The 23331-nt window shown below is 38.5% G+C and overlaps 1 protein-coding gene across 14 annotated transcripts in view; it reads right to left on the bottom strand.

Annotated features, from left to right (window-relative positions):
• Window positions 1–23331, bottom strand: part of LOC148004034 (LINE-1 retrotransposable element ORF2 protein-like) — a 151590-nt gene that overhangs the window by 96834 nt on the left and 31425 nt on the right. For 2 of the 14 annotated variants that reach the window (XR_015627141.1, XM_087564021.1), the window contains exon 2: window positions 2481–2564. The exons of 11 other annotated variants lie outside the window; for them this stretch is intronic. The gene's annotated coding sequence lies outside the window, so the exon portion shown is untranslated. Of the gene's footprint in view, window positions 1–2480; window positions 2565–2757; window positions 2845–23331 lie in introns of all 14 variants that reach the window. One more of the 14 variants, XM_087564022.1, reaches the window with a different exon arrangement.

Below are 23331 nucleotides of genomic sequence, written 5' to 3'. Positions count from 1 at the left end.
TTATTGATATATGACATGAACTTATGGAATGCAAAAATGGTTACAAAAACAATGTTATCAATTATCATGAGAAGGTATAAAAGTTGAGAACAAAAATAAAGTGGCAGTATAGTAATTTTTTGCTTCATTCAGTATCTGTGTGTCTATGCGAACATGACTTTCTCTTCTCTACTCTTCCTTCTCTTCTCTTCTCTTCTCTTCTTTCCTTCTCTCTTCTCTTCTCTTCTCTTGTCTTCTCTTCTCCTCTCCTCTCCTCTCCTCTCCTTTCCTTTCCTCTCCTCTATTTATCATCTCTTCCCTGTGACTCATGAAGAATTAGGGAACTCTGATCCTCTTCTTTGGCCAGAAAGAGATCCTGAGTCAAAGAAAAAAGGCCCTGTTCCTATGGGCAGGAGATAATTTCCAGAAGCCATCAGTTTCAGCTGGTGAATGTCTAGATAGTTAAATCACCAAAGCCATCAGCTTTAACCATGGTACCAACACCATTCCCCCCTTAAACTTCACAGGGAACATCAATTTCAGGACAAGATTCCAGCATAACCATAACAAAAACAACCATACAGTGATCTGTTTCCAAAGAACCCAGATGTCTTTCAATGGAGGAATGTATGCAGAAATTGTGGTACAACTACACGAAGGAGTACTACTCACCTATTAAAAACATGACTTCATGAAATTCATAGGCAAATGAATAGAATTAGAAAATATCCTGAGTGAGGTAACCCAACATACACCTGGGATACATTCACTTATATATGGGTATTAGCACAAACGTTTGGATTACCCAAGATACAATCCACTGACAACATGAATTTCAAGAAGAAGAATGAACAAAGTGCAGATGCTTTAGTACTTTTTATTTGGGGGAACAAAAATATTCATAGGAGGAGATACAGAGGAAAAGTTTGGAGTAGCAACTGATAGAAAGACCATCCAGAGATGCCATAACTGAGGAGTCATCCCAAAAACTTACAGTCACCAAACCCAGATAATGTTGTTCATGCCAAGAAGTTCGTGCTAACAGGAACCTGATATAGCTGTCTCATGAGGGGCTCTACCAGAGCATGTCAAATACATAGGCGAAAGCGCACAGCAAACCATTTAACTGAGAACAGGGTCCCCATTGGATGAGTTAGAGAAAAGATTGAAGTAACTGAAGGGGTTTGCAACTCAACAAGAACAATAACAACCAACCAGAGTTCCTAGGGACTAAACCACTATCCAAAGAGTACAATGGATAGATGAAGCGCCCACCTCGACCAGCAAGGAAGACGCAACACCGTTGGATTCTTCTCAACAGCCTTTATTGCAGGAACACCTCTTTCTTGATACGGGGGACCCCAGGAAACAAAGGCACTTGCCTTAAATACAAGACAGGCTGTGGCTGTAAACTTGTCCTCTGGTGATTGGTGGAGTATGAAATACCTTATTAGCATGAATATCACTCCAGTCTGATAACTGCCAGAGAAATGCTAACACATGCGCATTGAAGGTGTTTATCACCAACGACCACCGGATGTCGGAGCCATCTTTAGCCGCTTCCTACAGATAGACCCATGGCTCCAGCTGCATAAGTAGCAGAAATGCCTTTTGGGGCACCAAAGCAATGCAAAGCCCTTGTTCCTGCCAAGGCTATACACACCCCCCACCCAGTGTAGGAGAATGTCAGGGCAGGAAGGTGGGTAGTGGTAGGTGGTTGGGTTGGGGATTAAATTTGTAATGTAAATAAAAATATCCAAAACAGCAATTAGAAACATTGAATCTGTAGATTGCCTGTGTTATTTCTGCCAATCAATGGGCATGGGGAATATTTCCATTTTCTAAGATCTTCTCTGATCTTTTTCTTGAGAGATTTGAAGTTCATATTAGAAAGATATTTTACCTATTTGATTAGAGTTACCCCAAGAGATTTTATATTATCTGTGGCTATTGTGAAGGGAGCTGTTTCCCTAATTTCTTTCTCAGCCTGATTTCATTTGTATGATTTATTTGAGTTAGTTTTACATTTGACCACTTTGTTGGATTTGTTTATTTATGATAGAATTTTTGGGGTCATATATATAATTATCTTGTCATCTGCAAATAGTGATGCCTTTATTTCTCCTTTGACAATTTGTATCCTCTTGATCTCTATTTGTGGTTTTATTTTTCTAACTAGAACTTCAAGTATTATATTGAATAGATATGGGGAGAGTTGGCTTCTTTGTCTTGTCCCTGATTTAGTAGGAGTGCTTTAAGTATCTCTCCATTTAATTTGGTATTGGCTGCTGGTTTGTAGTAAATTGCTTTTCTTATGTTTAGGTTACGTAATTTTCTTAGGCTAGGGCCTCAAATTCTTGATCTCTCCAATACTTTTAACATGAAGTGATGTTGTATTCTGTCAAATGTTTTTCTGCATCTAAGGAGATGATAATTTACTTTTTCTTTACATTTGTTTATATGATGGAATATGCTAATGGATTTTCATATAGTGAACCAACCTTCCATCCCTGGGATGAAGGCTACCTCTTCATGGCGAATGACAGTTTTGATGTATTCTTAGATGGAGAAATTCTCAAATTCATCTGCAAAAGCAAAACCACAGAATAACTAAAACAATTCTTAAAAATAAAAGAATGTCTGGGCAAATTTACCATGCCTAGCCTCAAGCTATACAACAAAGCAATAGTGATAAAAACTGCATTGTATTCATACAGAATCAGACAGCTTGATGAATGGAATAGAATCAAAGACCCAGAAATAAAACCATAAACTTACCAGACTTGATCTTTAACAAAGAATCCAAAAATATACAGTGAAAAGAAGAAAGCATCTTCAATAAAGGCTGCTGGTCCAACTGGCCAACTGTATGTAAAAAATGAAAATAGATCCATATTTGTAACCACACACAAAGCTAGAGTGCAAGTGGATCAAGAACCTCAAAATAAATCCAGATACAGTGAAGAGAAAGTATGAAGGAACACTGAACTCATTGGCACAGGTGGAAATGACCTAAACAGAACTCCAATGGTTCATGCTCTAAGATTAAGAATTTATAAATGGGACCTCGTGAAACTGGAAATCTTATGTAGGCATAGCTCAGAGTCAAGAAAAAAATTGGCATCCTACATATTGGGAAAAACCTTCAACCCCACATCTGATAGATGGCTAAGATCCAAAAATACATGAAGAACTCAAGAAGCTAACCACCATACCACAAATAACACAATCAAAAAATGGGGTATAGAACTAAACTCAGAATTCACAACAGAGGGATCTTGAATGGGTGATAAGCACCTAAAGAAATGTTCAAAATCCTTAGTGATCCAAGAAATGAAAATTAAATTGACCCTGAGATTCCACCTTACACTATTAAGATTGGCTAAGGTCAGAACCTCAGATGAGGATACATGGATGTGGAGATGGAGGAACACTCTTCCAGTGCTGGTAATATTTCAAATTGGTACAACCACTCTGGAAATCAATATGGTGGTTCTTCAAAAAATTGGAAATAAACCTTCCTAAAGACCCAGAATTACCACTCTTAGGGAGATACCCAAGAGATGCTCCACCTTGCCACAGGGGCACATGTTCCACTATGTTCGTAGTGGCCTTATCTGTGATAGACACAAGCTGGAAACAACAAAAACAGAAGAATGGATACAGAAAATGTCGTTCATTTACACAGTGGAATACTACTCAGCTATTAAGAACAAGGACATCCTGAGTTTTGCAGGCAAATGGATGGAAGTAGAAAATATTATCCTGAGTGAACTAACTCAGATCCAAAAGAACATGCATGGTATGTTCTCACTAATAAGTGGATTTTAGCCAAAAATGGTACAGAATACCCACAATACAGTCCACAGAACACAAAAAGGTAAAAAAAAAAACTGAAGGTCCCAAGTAAGGATGGCTCAAACCCACTCTGGAGGTGAAGAGAAGAAAGCAAGCACAAAGTGGGAGGGAAGGACAGGTGAGGGAAAGGTATTGAAGATAGGGGAAGAGGGGAACATGATCTGTCATTGGGTGGGGGGAAATACTGAAGCCCTGGGAGCCAGCAGAAAGAATGGAAACAGGCTACCTCAGGAGGAATGAGGTTGGGAGGACACTCTAGAACATACCAGAGACCTTTCAAGTGAGAGACTCGGGGATCCAAAGGGGTGACCCTCGATAAAATGCCCTCCAGTGGTGAGAGGGAATTTATTAAACTCACCTCCAGCAGAAAGATGGGGCATCAAGTGAGAGATGGGGTTGTTATTCCACAGTCAAAGCTCTAACCCCATATTTCTTTCTGTCTGAAAGAGATGCAAGATGGAAATGGAGAAGGGCCTGAGGAAAAGAAGGTCCAATGACAGGCCCAATGTAGGATCCAACTCAAGCGGTGGACCCTAGATCTGACACCATTACTTATTCTATGGGGCATTCAAAAAAAGGAAGCTATCATTACTGCCCACCAAAATACCCAACAAGCACCTGAAAAAGTAAGTGCAGATAAGAGCACCCAACCAATGAACAGAAGCTTCTGACTCTGTGGTTGAATTAGGGAAAAGATGGAGGAAGCTGAGGAGCAGGGAAACATTGTAGCAGGACCAGCAGTCTCAATTAATTAATGATTAGAGGTCTGTTGGGGTGGGTGGGGTAGAGTAAACCTTGTGGAGGCAAGGGAAGGAGGAGGAGATATGGGATGTGTAACTGTTTGGGAGGGGTAGGCCGGGAAAAGAATAATATCTGGAATGTGAAAATAAAAAAAAAGAAAGCATGCAGCAGTAATAAATGATGATAACCCATGGCCTTTGATGGGGTGTGTGCAAATACATCCATCCTAGTTGAAAATCACAGTTAATTATCCCATCTTACCAAACACCATATCTGCCTCTGGCCTACCTCAGCCTATAGTTGAAAAATCATGGAAAAAAGAAGCTACTTTAGGTTCAGTAACCAAAGATCACATACTTCTCTGTGAGCTGGGGTAACTGTACCTGTTCAACATCTTAAAATAATTTCCTAGTATTTATTGCTAGTCAGAAAGAAGAAAAAAATGGATATGTATTTGTGGTGTTTAATATTCTTTGCTAATGTGACTACATTTAGATTTCCTAAAACATGTTCAAGTAGGGACTTCTGGAAGAGCTACAAAGAGGTATAACTGAGGAGAACCACTCAGATTTCAGGTAGAATCATGCCATACACTATGCAATATGTTAAGGACTTGGTCTGAAAACCAGGCTTTGCTCTTGTAAATTACAGGATATTTTGTATACATAAATAGGCAGGGAAGCTCTTCTGATAATCACAGAAATTATAATACAAATATAGTTTAGAAAGCAAATGTAAAACATGAAAAAACTCACAAATTAAAAAGGAATACACATATATTCACAAAACGCTCATATGAAGCTATGCAGAAATGGAATAAGTGAAATAATGAATATAATAAATGCTTGTGAATATAGTTCAGTGAGAGCACACTTGCCTAATTCACAGGCCCTTCATTTGATCCTAACTACCACAAACCAAACCCTGGCTAGTAGGTGTTGAATTAGCTTGGTATTAGATCATTTGCCTAGCAGGCAAAAGTCCATGTAGTCTCATCATCAAAAAAGAAAATAAGTGGTCCAGATTGCGCCCAGATCTGAATGAACCGATCAAACAGCTCCCTACACCCAAATCCCGAGAGAGACAGAGAGAGAGAGAGAGAGAGAGAGAGAGAGAGAGAGAACACTAGACCTTCAGAGGGGCATACACTCCTGGGAAACCAGAGGAGAATACTCTCTGCCTTCATTTCTGACTCTAGAGGAAAATGCCTATTGTCATCGGGCCCCCTACACAGAGGGACCCAAGAACAGTAGGGGGGCTACTTGTTGCTACCCTCATGGAGAGCTGAAAACCAGCCCCGAGGAGCGACTTCAGGCCTAAGACCAGAGGTAAGACCAATATTTCTGTTCCAAGTGACCTGCCTGGTAGACTCAGGACACACAAAGTCAAAATTCCTCTGAGACTGGATACTTCTGGTTTCTAGCTGTCATCCGAACCATGCTGATCCTGGCTCACAGCTCCCTGTTCCCAAACCCTGTGGGAGAGAGAGCAGATTGCCCACAACTGTGGGCAATCCTGAGACTGCAGGGCAGGGAGACTGCCACTCATGTCCACCTTTGTTCACATCCCTGGCCCAAGAGCAAACTGTATAGTGCCTCTGGACACAGGAAGATAGGAACAGTCAAACAGCTCCCTGGTCTAAAATCTGGAGAGCTAAACCTTCAGAGGGGCAGACACTCCTGGAAAATCAGAGGAGACTACTCTCTGCCCACAGTCCTGACTCAAGAGGGAAACACCTTGTGCCATCTAGGATCCCTGTGCATAGAAACGTCGGAGAGGTAGTGGCAGGGCCTTCTGGTTCACAAACACAGGGACTGCTGAAAGGCAGCCAACAGGAATGACTACATGTCTGAGAACAGGACACACTGTTCCCATAACTGGGTGAAAGAAAACAGTAAAACAGGTCCACAGCACTCCTGATATATAGGCCTACAGGATGGTCAAGCCATTGTCAGAAACAGCAAGACAAGGTAGCAACAGAGACAACCTGATGGCAAGAGGCAAGCGCAGGAACCCAAGCAACAGAAACAAAGAATACATGGCATTGTTAGAGCCCAATTCTCCAACAAAGCAAACACTGAATATCCAAACACAACAGAAAAGCAAGATATAGATTTAAAATCACATTTTAACATGATGATGGAGGGCTTTAAGAAGGTCATAAATAACTAACTTAAGGGAATACAGGACAACACAAGTAAACAACTGGAAGACCTTAAAGAGGAAACACAAAAATCCCTGAAAGAGCTACTGGAAAAAATAGAAAACAGGAGAAGGAAATGAACAAAACCATCCATGAGTTAAAAATGGAAATAGAAACAATAAAGAAAGCACAAAGGGAGACAACCCTGGAGATAGGAAATCTAGGGAAGAGATCAGGAGTCACAGATGCAAGCCTCACCAACAGAATACAAGAAATAGAAGAGAGAATCTCAGTAGCAGAAGACTCCGAGAATCTCAGTAGCAGAAGACTCCATAAAAACATCAACACAACTGTCAAAGATAATGTAAAACGGAAAAAGCTACTAGTCCAAAACATACAGGAAATCCATGAGAAGATCAAACCGAAGGATAATAGGTATACAAGAGAGTGACCAAAGTACCCGTAAATATCTTCAACAAAATCATAGAAGAAAACTTCCCTAACCTAAACAAGAGATGCATACAAACATACAAGAATTCTACAGAACTCTAAATAGATTGAATCAGAAAAGAAACTTCTCCCATCATATAATAGTCAAAATATCCTAGGAACAAAACAGAGAAAGAATATTAAAAGCAGTAAGGAAAAATGACAAGTAACAAATAAAGGAAGACCAATCAGAATTACACCAGACTTCTCACTAGAGAATATGAAAGCCAGAAGATCCTGGAGAAATGTCATACAGACCCTAGGAGAACACAAATGCTAGTGTAGGTTACTGTATCCAGCAAAACTCTAAATTAACATAGATGGAGAAACCAAGATATTCCATGACATAACAAAATTTACACAATATCTTTCTCCAAATCCAGCCCTACATAGGATCATAAATGGTAAAGCACAACACAAGGAGACAAGCTACACCCTAGAAAAAGCAAGAAACTAATATTTTTGCAACAAAACAAAGAGAAAACAAGCACACAAACATAATCTCACCTCCAAAAACGAAGATAACAGGAAGCAACAATCACTATTTCTTAATATCACTCAACATCAATGGATTCAATTCCCCAATAAAAAGACATAGATTTAACAAACTGGATATGTAATGAGAATCCAGCATTTTGCTGCCTACAGGAAAAAAAACTCAGAAACAAACACAGACACTGCCTCAGAGTAAAAGGCTGGAAAACAACTTTCCAAGCAAAGGGTCTGAAGAAGCAAGCTTGAGTAGCCATTCTAATATCGAAAAAAATCGATTTTCAACAAAAAGCCATCAAAAAAGATAAGGAAGGACACTTGATATTCATCAAAGGAAAAATCCACCAAGATGGACTCTCAATCCTTAATAACTGTGCTCCAAATACAAGGGCACCTACATACATAAAAGAAACCTTAATAAAGCACAAAGTACACATTTCATCTTACACAATAATAGGAGGAAATTTCAAAACCCCCTCTAATCAATGGACAGGTAATGGAAACAGAAATTAAACAGAGACATAGACAGACTAAAAGAAGTTGTGAACCAAATTGACTTTATAGTTATATAGGTTTATAAAGAATATTTTATCCTGAAACTAAAGGATATACCTTCTTCTGACCACCTCATGGTACCTTCTGCAAAAGTGACCATATACTCAGTCCCAAAACAGGCCTCAAAAGATAAACAAAGATAGAAATAATACCATGCATCCTATCAGATGACCATGGGCAAAGGCTGGTCTTCAATTTAACAATAAGGAAAGAATTCCCACATGGAAGGTGAACAATGCTCTACTCAATGATAATCTGTTCAAGGAAGAAATAAAGAAAGAAATTAAAGACTTCTTAGAATTTAATGAAAATGAAGGTACAAAATACCCAAACTTATGGGACACAATAAAACTGTGCTAAGAGGAAAACTCATAGCTCTGAGTGCCTATGGAAAGAAGCAGGAGAGAGCATATATCAGCAGCTTAACAGCACACCTAAAAGCCATAGAAGAAAAAGAAGGAAATACACCAAGGTAGAGTAGAAAGCAGGAAATAATCAAACTCAGTGCTGAAATCAACCAAGTAGAACAAAAAGGACTATACAAAGAGTCAACAGAACCAAAAGCTGGTCTTTGAGAAAATCAGCAAGATAGAAACACTCTTAGCCAGACTAACCAGAGGACACAGAGAGTGTGTCCAAATTAACAAAATCAGAAATGAAAAGGGAGACATAACAACAGAATCAGAGGAAATTAAAAAAAATTATCAGATCCTAATACAAAATCCTATATTTAATAAAACTTGAAAATATGAAAAAAATGGACAATTTTCTAGACAAACACAAGGTACTAAAGTTAATCAGGAACAGATAAACCATTTAAACAACATTATAACTCCTAAAGAAATAGAAGCAGTCATTAAAATTCTCCCAACCAAAAAGGGCATAAGTCCACATGGGTTCTGTGCAGAATTCTATCAGAACCTCATAGAAGATTTCATACCAGTACTATCCAAACTATTCCATAAAATTTAAACAGACAGAGTGCTACTAAATTCCTTTTATGAAGTCACAATTATTCTTATACCTAAAGCACACAAAGACTCACAAAGAAAGAGAACTTCAGACCAATTTTGCTTATGAATATTTACACAAAAATACTCAATAAAATTCTTGCAAACTGAATCCAAGAACACATCAAAGCAATCATTCATCATGATCAAGGAGGCTTCATCCCAGGTATACAGGGATGGTTTAATATATGGAAAACAATCAATGTAATCCACTATATAAAGAAACTGAAAGATAAAAACCACATGATCATTTCATTAAATGCTGAGAAAGCATTTGACAAAATTCAACACATCTTCATGATAAAAGTCCTGGAAAGAACAGGAATTCAAGGCCCATAACTAAACATAGTAAAACCCATATACATCAAAGCAGTAGTTAATATCAAACTAAATGGAGAAAAAACTTGAAGCAATCCCACTAAAATCAGGGACTAGACAGTGCTGCCCACTCTTTCCTTACTTATTCAATATAGCTCTCAAAGTTAGCCAGAGAAATCAGACAACAAAAGGAGGTCAAAGAGATACTAAACTCAAATAAATAAGAAGCCTTCCTCTACACAAAAGAGAAACAAACTGAGCAAGAAATAAGGGAAACAACACACTTTATAATAGGCCATAATAATGTAAAATACCTCAGGGCGACTTTGACCAAGCAAGCGAAATATTTGTATGATAAGAACTTCAAGTCTCTGAAGAAAGAAATTGAAGATATCAGAAGATGGAAAGATCTCTCCCGCTCATGGATTGGTAGGATTAATATAGTGAAAATGGGCATTTTACCAAAAGCCATCTACAGATTCAATGCAATCCACATCAAAATTCCAATTCAATTCTTCAGAGAGTTATACAGAACAAATTGCAAATTCATCTGGAATAACAAAAAAACCAAGATAACTAAAAGTATCCTCAACAATAAAAGGACTTCCGGGGCAATCACCATCCCTTAACTCAAGCAGTATTCCAGAGCAATAGTGAAGAAACTGTGCGGTATTCCTACAGACACAGAGAGATAGACCAGTGAAATAGGATTGAAAACCCAGAAATGAACCCACACACCTATGGTCACTTGATTTTTGACAAAGGAGCCAAAAACCATCCAATCCAAAAAAGATAGCATTTATAGCAAATGGTGCTGGTTCCACCTATGTCTGCATGATCTCATTTCATTTAAGCCAATCTCAGGCCCAACCTAATACACATATCCTGTGCTCTGTCCCACCTACCTGTGTCCATATCAGAGAAAGAACTAACACAAGATGTCCACAGGCCCAGATTTCATTTTGAACATATGAGCAATATAAAAAAATCAACATAACATATCCTAGCCCAAACTGACTAGTTCTATAAAATTTTCTCCAATGAGAAGTACCTAGATGACTATACAGACATGGAATTTAAATGAACAACAACAAACTAAACCAAGTAATTCAAAGACTTTAAAGAAGATAAAAAGATACAGCTCCATGAACTTAAACAGAAGGAACTGAAACAGAACATAAGCCTAACAGTTATAGAAGCACAAAGAAAAATGAGACAGACTGAAAGGACAAGGTGATTACAGGATTTGAAAACAAAGTTCTTTATATACAGAAGAATATTGATTGGAATTCAAGTTGGAATAAACATGGTATTGAAATACAAAATATACCAACTAAAAAACTCAAGGGAAAACATAACAAGTAGGATGGATCAAATAGAAGATACCATATCAGAACTTGAACATAAAATAGGGTAAATGGACCAGACGATCAAAGATACAGAAATAATTGTTTAATGCACAGGAAGTGAAGATGTAATAATCATGGGACAGCATGAAAAGACCAAAACTTTGATTAATAAGCGGACATGAGGGGGAAAAAATCAATGACATAAAGCAAATGCTCAACAAGATCCTAGGAAAAAAACACCTCTGAAACAATGGTTACATACTCATACAGATACAAGAAGCACATAGAACACTATGTAGGAAAGGGCATTAAAAACCATAAACTAAAAACAACCAAACAAAAACCACTTCCCCACAGAATAGCACTGATTAAATCATAAACAAACTAACAAAATAAAATGTATTAAAAATTGCAAGACAAACATACTAGTCACACATAGAAGAATACACATTAGAAAAACTGGTGATTTCTCAATGGACACCTTGAAAGCTAGAAAAGCCTGAAGCAATGCACCTCAAAGTATAGAAAGTCACACTTGCCAACAGACACTACTGTACCGAATGGAACTATCTATCATAGTTGAAGGAGAATGTAGAATTTTTCCACGATGAAAAGATGAACCACATCCAAGAGTAAAGAGCTGGAAAAAATTTTTCTAAGCAAATAGTCTCAAGAAAAAAGCTGAAGTAATCATTCTAATAGCTAATAAAATAGACTTTCAGGTACCTTTCCTTAGCACTCAAAGTATACATACTCTGGTGCATGGAATAAAGTGGGTTATTGAATGAAATTTTAGTCTGCCTCATATTTAGGCCCCCTGTCCCAGGCTACCAAATAGAATGATAAACAAAGAGCATGCATCACACTAAAGAGAGGATAAAACACTGCCAAGAAACCTAGAAAGAAAATAAAGAAGCTATAGTTAAGGAAACACAAAGCATGACTAAGTACATAAACAGTATAAATAGCTAGATAGATAACTTCAATTAAAACAAACTTTTCAATAGTCACCTTCAATATCAATGGCCTCAATTATCAGTCAAAAACACAATCAGTCTGAATGTGACAAAAAAGCATATTATCATACACTCACCTAAGCTTTAAAAATAGACACCATCGTAAAGTGAAAGAATTCAAAAATTATTCCATTAAAAATAAACTAGGAAGAAATCAAGTATTGCTAGGATGATATCTAAATTATATGTCAAGCCAAATAATAATCAGAAAATATAAAGAAGGTCACTTCCTCATAATCAGAGAAAAATTAGCTAAGAAGACATTATTGCTGTCATAAACATACATGCACCATACTCTGGTGCACCCAATTTCATGAAAGTACAGTACTAGAACTAAACATATAAATTAGCACCACACTTTTAATAATAAGTTTACATAGATAGTTTTATGTCAACTCGAAAAAAGTTAGAGTCATCTTAAAAGAGGAAACCTGAATTGAGAAAATACCTCTATAAACTCTGACTGTTGGCTACAGACACTGTAGGACATTTTTAAAAATAGCAATTACTGAACCTCGCAGATCCCTGCCCCCAGCTCACTGCTCCCAAACCTCATGGGAGAGAGTGCTCACCACCCGGACAGATGGGCACTCCTGAGACGGCAGAGTGGAAGAGACCACCAACACTGCCCACCCCTTGCCCAAGAGGAAACTGTATACAGCCTCTGGGTTCCCGTAGATAAGGGCACAGGAGCAGCAGGTCCCCTGCGTCTGAGACACCGCTGGATCCTGAAGGGACCAACCAGATAAACAGTTCACTGCACCCAAATTCCGTGGGAGGGAGAGCTAAACCTTCACAGAGGCAGACACAAATGGAAAACCAGAAGAGACTACACTCTGCCCACATTACTGATTCCAGAGGAAAACACCAAATGCCATCTGGAACCCTGGTAAAAGGAAGCTCCTGGAAAGGGCGGCACAGATCTTCCTGGTTGCTACCCCTGAGAAGAGCTCATAAGCATCACCCCACAAGCAAACTTAAGCCTCGGGATCACAGGTAAGACGAACTTTTCTGCTCCAAGTGACCTGCCTGGGGAACTCAGGACACAGGCCCACAGGAACAGCTGAAGACCTGTAGACAGGAAAAACTACACACCCGACAGCAGAACACTCTGTTCCCATAACTGGCTGAAAGAAAACAGGAAAACAGTTCTACAGCACTCCTGAAACACAGGCTTATAGGACAGTCTAGCCACTGTCAGAAATAGCAGAACAAAGTAACTCTAGAGATAATCTAATGGCGAGAGGCAAGCACAGGAACCCAAGCAACAGAAACCAAGACTACATGGCATCATCGGAGCCCAATTCTCCCACCAAAGCAAACACAGAACATCCAAAAACACCAGAAAAGCAAGATCTAGTTTCAAAATCATATTTGATCATGATGCTGGAGGACTTCAAAAAAGACATGAAGAACTCCCTTAGAGAAACACAGGAAAACATAAATAAACAAGTAGAAGCCTACAGAGAGGAATCACAAAAATCCCTGAAAGAATTCCAGGAAAACTCAAACAGTTGAAAGAATTAAAAATGGAAATAGAAGCAATCAAGAAAGAACACATGGAAACAACCCTGGATATAGAAAACCAAAGGAAGAGACAAGGAGCTGTAGATACAAGCATCACCAACAGAATACAAGAGATAGAAGAGAGAATCTCAGGAGCAGAAGATTCCATAGAAATCATCGACTCAACTGTCAAAGATAATGTAAAGTGGAAAAAGCTATTGGTCCAAAACATACAGGAAATCCAGCACTCAATGAGAAGATCAAACCTAAGGATAATAGGTATAGAAGAGAGTGAAGTCTCCCAGCTCAAAGGACCAGTAAATATCTTCAACAAAATCATAGAAGAATACTTCCTAACCTAAAGAAAGAGATACCCATAAGCATACAAGAAGCCTACAGAACTCCAAATAGATTGGACTAGAAAAGAAACACATCCTTTCACATAATAGTCAAAACACCAAATGCACAAAATAAAGAAAGAATATTAAAAGCAGTAAGGGAAAAAGGTCAAGTAACACATAATTGGAGATCTATCCGAATCACACCAGATTTTCGCCAGAGACTAGGAAAGCCAGAAGATCCTGGACAGATGTCATACACACCCTAAGAGAACACAAATTCCAGCCCAGGTTACTGTATCCTGCAAAACTCTCAATTAACATAGATGGAGAAACAAAGATATTCCAAGACAAAACCAATTTTACACAAAATCTTTCTACAAATCCACTGCTACAAAGGATAAGAAATGGTAAAGGCCAACATAAGAGGGCAAGCTATACCATAGAAAAAGCAAGAAACTAATCGTCTTGGCAACAAAACAATGAGAAGTAAAGCACACAAACATAACCTCACATCCAAATATGAATATAACAGGAAGCAATAATCACTATTCCTTAATATCTCTCAACATCAATCGTCTCAACTCCCAAATAAAAATACATAGATTAACAAACTGGGTATGCAATGAGGACCCTGCATTCTGCTGCCTACAGGAAACACACCTCAGAGACAAAGACAGACACTACCTCAGAGTGAAAGGCTGGAGAACAACTTTCCAAGCAAATGGTCAGAAGAAGCAAGTGGGAGTAGCCATTCTAATATCAAATAAAATCAATTTTCAACTAAAAGTCATCAAAAAAGATAAGGAAGGACACTTCATATTCATCAAAGGAAAAATCCACCAAGATGAACTCTCAATCCTAAATATCTATGCCCCAAATACAAGGGCACCTACATACGTAAAAGAAACCTTAATAAAGCTCAAAACACACATTGCACCTCACACAATAATAGTAGGAGATTTCAACACCCCACTCTCATCAATGGACAGATCATGGAAACAAAAATTAAACAGAGACGTAGACAGACTAAGAGAAGTCATGAGCCAAATGGAATTAACGGATATTTATAGAACATTCTATCCTAAAGCAAAAGGATACACCTTCTTCTCAGCTCCTCATGGTACTTTCTCCAAAATTGATCATATAATTGGTCAAAAAACAGGCCCCAACAGGTACAGAAAGATAGAAATAATCCCATGCGTGCTATCAGACCACCACGGCCTAAAACTGGTCGTCAATAACAATAAGGGAAGAATGCCCACATACACGTGGAAATTGAACAATGCTCTACTCAATGCTAACATGGTCAAGGAAGAAATAAAGAAAGAAATTAAAAACTTTTTCGAATTCAATGAAAATGAAGGTACACCATACCCAAACTTATGGGACACAATTAAAGATGTGCTAAGAGGAAAACTCATAGCGCTGAGTGCCAGCAGAAAGAAACAGGAAAGAGCATATGTCAGCAGCTTCACAGCACACCTAAAAGCTCTAGAACAAAAAGAAGCAAATACACTCAGGAGGAGTAGAAGGCAGGAAATAATCAAACTCAGAGCTGAAATCAACCAAGAAGAAACAAAAAGGACCATAGAAAGAATCAACAGAACCAAAAGTTGGTTCTTTGAGAAAATCAACAAGATAGATAAACCCTTGGCCAGACTAACGAGAGGACACAGAGAGTGTGTCCAAATTAACAAAATCAGAAATGAAAAGGGATACATAACTACAGATTCAGAGGAAATTCAAAAATCATCAGATCTTACTATAAAAGCCTATATTCAACAAAATTTGAAAATCTACAGGAAATGGACAATTTCCTAGACAGATACCAGTTACCGAAGTTAAATCTGGAACAGATAAACCAGTTAAACAACCCCATAACTCCTAAGGAAATAGAAGCAGTCATTAAAGGTCTCCCAACCAAAAAGAGCCCAGGTCAAGACGGGTTTAGTGCAGAATTCTATCAAACCATTATAGAAGACCTCATACCAATACTATCCAAACTATTCCACAAAATTGAAACAGATGGATCACTACAGAACTCTTTCTATGAAGCCACAATTACTCTTATACCTAAACCACACAAAGACCCAACAAAGAAAGAGAACTTCAGACCAATTTCCCTTATGAATATCGACGCAAAGATACTCAATAAAATTCTGGCAAACCGAATCCAAGAGCACATCAAAACAATCATCCACCATGATCAAGTAGGCTTCATCCCAGGCATGCAGGGATGGTTTAATATATGGAAAACCATCAACGTGATCCATTATATAAACAAACTGAAAGAACAAAACCACATGATCATTTCATTAGATGCTGAGAAAGCATTTGAGAAAATTCAACACCCCTTCATGATAAAACTCCTGGAAAGAATAGGAATTCAAGGCCCATACCTAAACATAGAAAAAGCCATATACAGCAAACCAGTTGCTAACATTAAACTAAATGGAGAGAAACATGAAGCAATCCCACTAAAATCAGGGACTAGACAAGGCTGCCCACTCTCTCCCTACTTATTCAATATAGTTCTTGAAGTTCTAGCCAGAACAATCAGACAACAAAAGGAGGTCAAGGGGATACAGATCGGAAAAGAAGAAGTCAATATATCACTATTTGCAGATGATATAATAGTATATTTACGTGATTCCAAAAGTTCCACCAGAGAACTACTAAAGCTGATAAACAACTTCAGCAAAGGGGCTGGGTATAAAATTAACTCAAATAAATCAGTAGCCTTCCTCTACACAAAAGAGAAACAAGCCGAGAAAGAAATTAGGGAAATGACACCCTTCATAATAGACCCAAATAATATAAAGTACCTCGGTGTGACTTTAACCAAGCAAGTAAAAGATCTCTACAATAAGAACTTCAAGACACTGAAGAAAGAAATTGAAGACGACCTCAGAAGATGGAAAGATCTCCCATGCTCATGGGTTGGCAGGATTAATATAGTAAAAATGGCCATTTTACCAAAAGCAATCTACAGATTCAATGCAATCCCCATCAAAATACCAATCCAATTTTTCAAAGAATTAAACAGAACAATTTGCAAATTCATCTGGAATAACAAAAAACCCAGGATAGATAAAACTATCCTCAACAATAAAAGGACTTCAGGGGGAATCACTATCCCTGAACTCAAGCAGTATTACAGATCAATAGTGATAAAAACTGCATGGTATTGGTACAGAGACAGACAGATAGACCAATGGAATAGAGTTGAAGACCCAGAAATGAACCCACACACCTATGGTCACTTGATTTTTGACAAAGGAGCCAAAACTATCCAATGGAAAAGAGATAGCATTTTCAGCAAATGATGCTGGTTCAACTGGAGGTCAACATGTAGAAGAATGCAGATCGATCCATGTTTATCACCCTGTACAAAGCTTAAGTCCAAGTGGATCAAGGACCTCCACATCAAAGCAGACACACTCAAACTAATAGAAGAAAAACTAGGGAAGCATCTGGAACACATGGGCACTGGAAAAAATTTCCTGAACAAAACACCAATGGCTTATGCTCTAAGATCAAGAATCGACAAATGGGATCTCATAAAACTGCAAAGCTTCTGTAAGGCAAAGGACACTGTGGTTAGGACAAAATGGCAACCAACAGATTGGGAAAACATCTTTACCAATCCTACAACAGATAGAGGCCTTATACCCAAAATATACAAAGAACTCAAGAAGTTAGACGGCAGGGAGACAAATAACCCTATTAAAAAATGGGGTTCAGAGCTAAACAAAGAATTCACAGTTGAGGAATGCCGAATGTCTGAGAAACACCTAAAGAAATGTTCAACATCTTTAGTTATAAGGGAAATGCAAATCAAAACAACCCTGAGATTTCACCTCACACCAGTGAGAATGGCTAAGATCAAAAACTCAGGTGACAGCAGATGCTGGCGAGGGTGTGGAGAAAGAGGAACACTATTCCATTGTTGGTGGCATTGCAGACTGATACAACCATTCTTGAAATCAGTCTGGAGGTTTCTCAGAAAATTGGACATTGAACTGCCTGAGGATCCAGCTATACCACTCTGAGTCATATACACAAAAGATGCCCCAACATATAAAAAAGACACATGCTCCACTATGTTCATTGCAGCCTTATTTATAATAGCCAGAAGCTGGAAAGAACCCAGATGCCCTTCAACAGAGGAATGGATACAGAAAATGTGGTACATCTACACAATGGAATATTATTCAGCTATCAAAAACAACGAGTTTATGAAATTCGTAGGCAAATGTTTGGAACTGGAAAATATCATCCTGAGTGAGCTAACCCGATCACAGAAAGACATACATGGTATGCACTCACTTCTAAGTGGCTATTAGCCCAAATGCTTGAATTACCCTAGATGCCTAGAACAAATGAAACTCAAGACAGATGATCAAATTGTGAATGCTTCACTCCTTCTTTAAAAGGGGAACAAGAATACCCTTGGCAGGGAAGAGAGAAGCAAAGATTAAAACAGAGACTGAAGGTACACCCATTCAAAGCCTGCCCCACATGTGGCCCATACATATACAGCCACCCAATTAGACAAGATGAATGAAGTCAAGAAGTGCAGACCGACAGGAGCCGGATGTAGATCGCTCCTGAGAGACACAGCCAGAATACAGCAAATACAGAGGCGAATGCCGGCAGCAAACCACTGAACTGAGAATAGGACCCCCGTTGAAGGAATCAGAGAAAGAACTGGAAGAGCTTGAAGGGGCTCGAGACCCCATATGTACAACAATGCCAAGCAACCAGAGCTTCCAGGGACTAAGCCACTACCTAAAGACTATACATGGACTGACCCTGGACTCTGACCTCATAGGTAGCAATGAATATCCTAGTAAGAGCACCAGTGGAAGGGGAAGCCCTGGGTCCTGCTAAGACTGATCCGCCAGTGAACTAGACTGTTGGGGGGAGGGCGGCAATGGGGGGAGGGTTGGGAGGGGAACACCCATAAGGAAGGGTAGGGGGGAGGGGATGTTTGCCCGGAAAACGGGAAAGGGAATAACACTCGAAATGTATATAAGAAATACTCAAGTTAATAAAAAGAAAAGAGAACAAAAAAAAGAGAAAACAATAAGGGAAGAATGCCCACATATACATGGAAGTTGAACTGTGCTCTACTCAACGATAACCTGGTCAAAGACGAAATGAAGAAAGAAATTAAAGACATCTTAGAATTTAATAAAAATGAAGGTACAACACATCCAAACTTATGGGACACAATGAAAGATGTGCTAAGTGGAAAACTCATAGCTCTGAGTGCCTGCACAAAGAAACAGGTGAGATCATATGTCACCAACTTGACAGCACACCTAAAAGCTCTAGAACAAAAAAAGCAAATACACCCAGGAGGAGTAGAAGGCAGGAAATAATCAAACTCAGAGCTGAAATCAACCAAGAAGAAACTAAAAGGAACATAGAAAGAATCAACAGAACCAAAAGTTTGTTCTTTGAGAAAATCAACAAAATAGATAAACCCTTAGCCAGACTAATGAGAGGACACAGAGAGTGTGTCCAAATTAACAAAATCAGAAATGAAAAGGGAGACATAACTACAGAATCAGAGGAAATTCAAAAAATCATCATATCTTACTACAAAAGCCTGTATTCAACAAAACTTGAAAATCTGCAAGAAATGGACAATTTCCTAGACAGATACCGGGTATTGAAGTTAAATCAGGAACAGGTAAACCACTTAAATAAACCCATAACTCCTAACGAAATAGAAGCAGTCATTAAAGGTCTCCCAACCAAAAGAGCCCAGGTCCAGACGGGTTTGGTGCAGAATTCTATCAGACCATCATAGAAGAGCTCATACCAATACAATCCAAACTTTTCCACAAAATTGAAACAAATGGAGCACTACCGAATTCCTTCTATGAAGCCACAATTACTCTTATACCTAAACCACACAAAGACCCAACAAAGAAAGAGAATTTCAGACGAATTTCCCTTATGAATACCTACGCAAAAATACTCAATAAAATTCTAGCAAGCCGAATGCAAGAGCACATCAAAACAATCATCCACCATGATCAAGTAGGCTTCATCCCAGGCATGCAGGGATGGTTTAATATACAGAAAACTATCAACGTGATCCATTATATAAACAAACTGAAAGTACAAAACCACATGATCATTTCATTAGGTGCTGAGAAAGCATTTGACAATATTCAACACCCCTTCATGATAAAAGTCCTGGAAAGAATAGGAATTCAGGGCCCATACCTAAACATAATAAAAGCCATATACAGCAAACCGGTAGCTAAAATTAAACTAAATGGAGAGAAACTTGAAACAATTCCACTAAAATCAGGGACTAGACAAGGCTGCCCACTCTCTCCCTACTTATTCAATACAGTTTTTGAAGTTCTAGTCAGAGCAATCAGACAACAAAAAGAGATCAACGGGATACAGATTGGAAAAGAAGAAGTCAAAATATCACTATTTGCAGATGATATGATAGTATATTTAAGTGATCCCAAAAGTTCCATCAGAGAACTACTAAAGCTGATAAACAACTTCAGCAAAGTGGCTGGGTATAAACTTATCTCAAATAAATCAGTGGCCTTCCTCTACGCAAAAGAAACAAGCCGAAGAAGAAATTATGTAAATAAGGAATACTCAAGTTAATGAAAAAATTTAAAAAAATGACTTCTGAGGCCAACACTATCCTTGAACTCAAGCAGTATTACCGAAAAATAGTAGTAAAAACAGCATGTTTTTGGTACAGAGACAGACAGATAGACCAGCAGAATAGAATTGAAGACTGAGAAATGAACACATACACCTATGCTCACTTGATTTTTGACAAAGCAGCCAAAACCATTGAATGGAAAAAAAAGATATCATTTTCAGCCAATGGTTCTTGTTCAACTGGAGGTCAGCATGTAGAAGAATGCAGATCGATCCATGCTTATCACCCTGTACAAATCTTAAGTACAAGTGGATCAAGGATCTCCACATCAAACCAGATACACTTCAATTAATAGAAGAAAAAGTGGGGAAGAATCTCGAACACATGGGTAGTGGAGAAAATTTCGTGAACAAAACACCAATGCCGTAGGCTGTAAGATCAAGAATCGACAAATGGGATCTCATAAAACTGCAAAGCTTCTGTAAGGAAAAGGACACTGTTGTTAGGACAAAAGGACAACCAATAGATTGAGAAAAGATCTTTACCAATCCTATATCTGATAGAGGGCTTATATCCAAAATATACAAAGAACTCTAGATGTTAGATCGCAGGGAGACAAATAATCCTATTAAAAATGGGGTTCAGAGCTAAGCAAGGAATTCACAGCTGAGGAATGCCGAATGGCTTAGAAACACCTAAAGAAATGTTCAACATCTTTAGTCATAAGGGAAATGGAAATCAAAACAGCCCTGTGATTTCATCTCTCTCCAGTGAGAATGACTCAATTAAAAAACTCAGGTGAAAGCAAATGCTGGTGAGGATGTGGAAAAAGAGGAACAATCCTCCATTGTTGCTGAGATTGCAGACTGGTACAACAATTCATGAAATCAGTCTGAAGGTTCCTGAGATAATTGGACATTGAACTACCTGAGGACACAGCTATAGCTCTCTTGGGCATATACCCAAAAGATGCCCCAACATATAACAAAGATACATGCTCCACTATGTTCATAGCAGCCTTATTTATAATGGCCAGAAGCTGGAAGGAACCCAGATGCCCTTCGACAGAGGAATGGATACAGAAAATGTGGTACATCTACACAATGGAACATTACTCAGCTATCAAAATCAATGACTTTATGAAATTCATAGGCAAATGGTTGGAACTGGAAAATTTCATCCTGAGTGAGGTAACCCAATCACAGAAAAACACACATAGTATGCACTCATTGATAAGTGGATATTAGCCCAAATGCTCAAATGACCCTAGATGCACAGAACACATGAAAGTCAAGAAGAATGACCAAAATGCAAATACTTCACTTCTTCTTTAAAGGGGGAGCAAGAATATCCTTGGGATGGAATAGGAAGGCAAAGTTTAGGACAGAGCCAGAAGGAACACCCATATAGAGCCTGCCCCACATGTGTCCCATACATATACAGACACCAAAGTAGATAAGATGGATGAAGCAAAGAAGTGCTGGCCAACAAGAACTGGATGTAGATCTTTCCCGAGAAACAGAGCCAGAATATAACAAATGCATTGGAGAATGTCATCATTAAATCACTGAGCTGAGAACAGGACCCCGTTGAAGGAATCTTAGAAAGGACTTAAAGAGGTTTAAGGGGCTTGAGATCCCATATGAACAACAATGCCAACCATCCAGAGCTTCCAGGGACTAAGCCATTACCCAAAGACTATACATGTACTGACCCTGGGCTCCAATCCCAAAAGTAGCTATGAATAGCCTAGTAAGAGCACCAGTGAAAGGGGAAGCCCATGGTCCTGCCAAGACTGAACCCCCAGTGAATGTGATTGTTTTGGGGAGGGCAGTAATGGGGGGAGGATGGAGAAGGGGATAGCGGGATGTTGGCTTGGAAAATGGGATGGAGAAAAACAATCGAAATGTAAGAAATACTCAAATTAATAAAGATGAAAAACAAAACAAAACAAAACACTAATGGCATTAACACACTGATCAATATTTTTCATTTTGAAAAGTAGTTACAAATCTCCATTTCATGGAGGAGTTAAAGGACTGAGGAGCTGAAAGTGTTTGCAACCCTTAAGAAGAACAATAATATCAATCAACCAGATACCCCAGATGTCCCAGAGACTAAACCACACTCTAATGAGTACACATGGAGGGACCAATGGCTCCAACCAGATATGTAGCAGAAGATCGCCTTGTCAGACCTCAATGGGAGGAGAGGCCCTTGGTCCTGTGAAGGCTAGATACCCCAGTGTAGGGGAGTTCTAGGGCTGTGAGCTGTGAGGGAGTGGATGGGTGCATAGAGGAACACCCTCATAGAAGTTGGGGTTGCGAGGATGGGATAGGGTTTTCCAGAGGGGAAACTGGGAAAGGGGATAAGATTTGAAATGTAAATAAAGAAAATATCTAGTAAAAATATGATTAAAAAACAAAAAAAAAGAATATTAAAAGCAGTAAGGGAAAAAAGTCAAGTAACATATAAAGGCAGACTTATAGGGATTATACCAGACTTCTTACCAGAGAGCATGAAAGCCAGAAGATCCTGGGCAGATGTCATACAGACATTAAGAGAACACAAATTCCAACCCACATTAGTATATCCAGCAAAACTCTCAATTAAGATAGATGAAGAAACTAAGAAATTCCAAGTCAAAACCAAATTTACACAGTATCTTTCTATAAATCCAGGTGGATAAAGAATAATAGACCAAAAACTCCAACACAAAGAGGGAAATTACCTTGTAGAAAAAGCAAAAAAAAAACTTATATTCTTGCAACGAAACCAAAAGAAGAGAGACACACAAACATGATTCCACCTCTAACAACAAAAATAACAGGAAAAAACAATAACTATTCCTCAATATCTCTTAAAATCAATAGACACAATTC

This window comes from Rattus norvegicus, chromosome 8 (genome assembly GCF_021556685.1).
Source record: "Rattus norvegicus strain SHRSP/BbbUtx chromosome 8, alternate assembly SHRSP_T2T, whole genome shotgun sequence".
Taxonomy (NCBI): Eukaryota; Metazoa; Chordata; class Mammalia; order Rodentia; family Muridae; genus Rattus; species Rattus norvegicus.
This window is presented reverse-complemented; position numbering and strand designations above follow the sequence as displayed.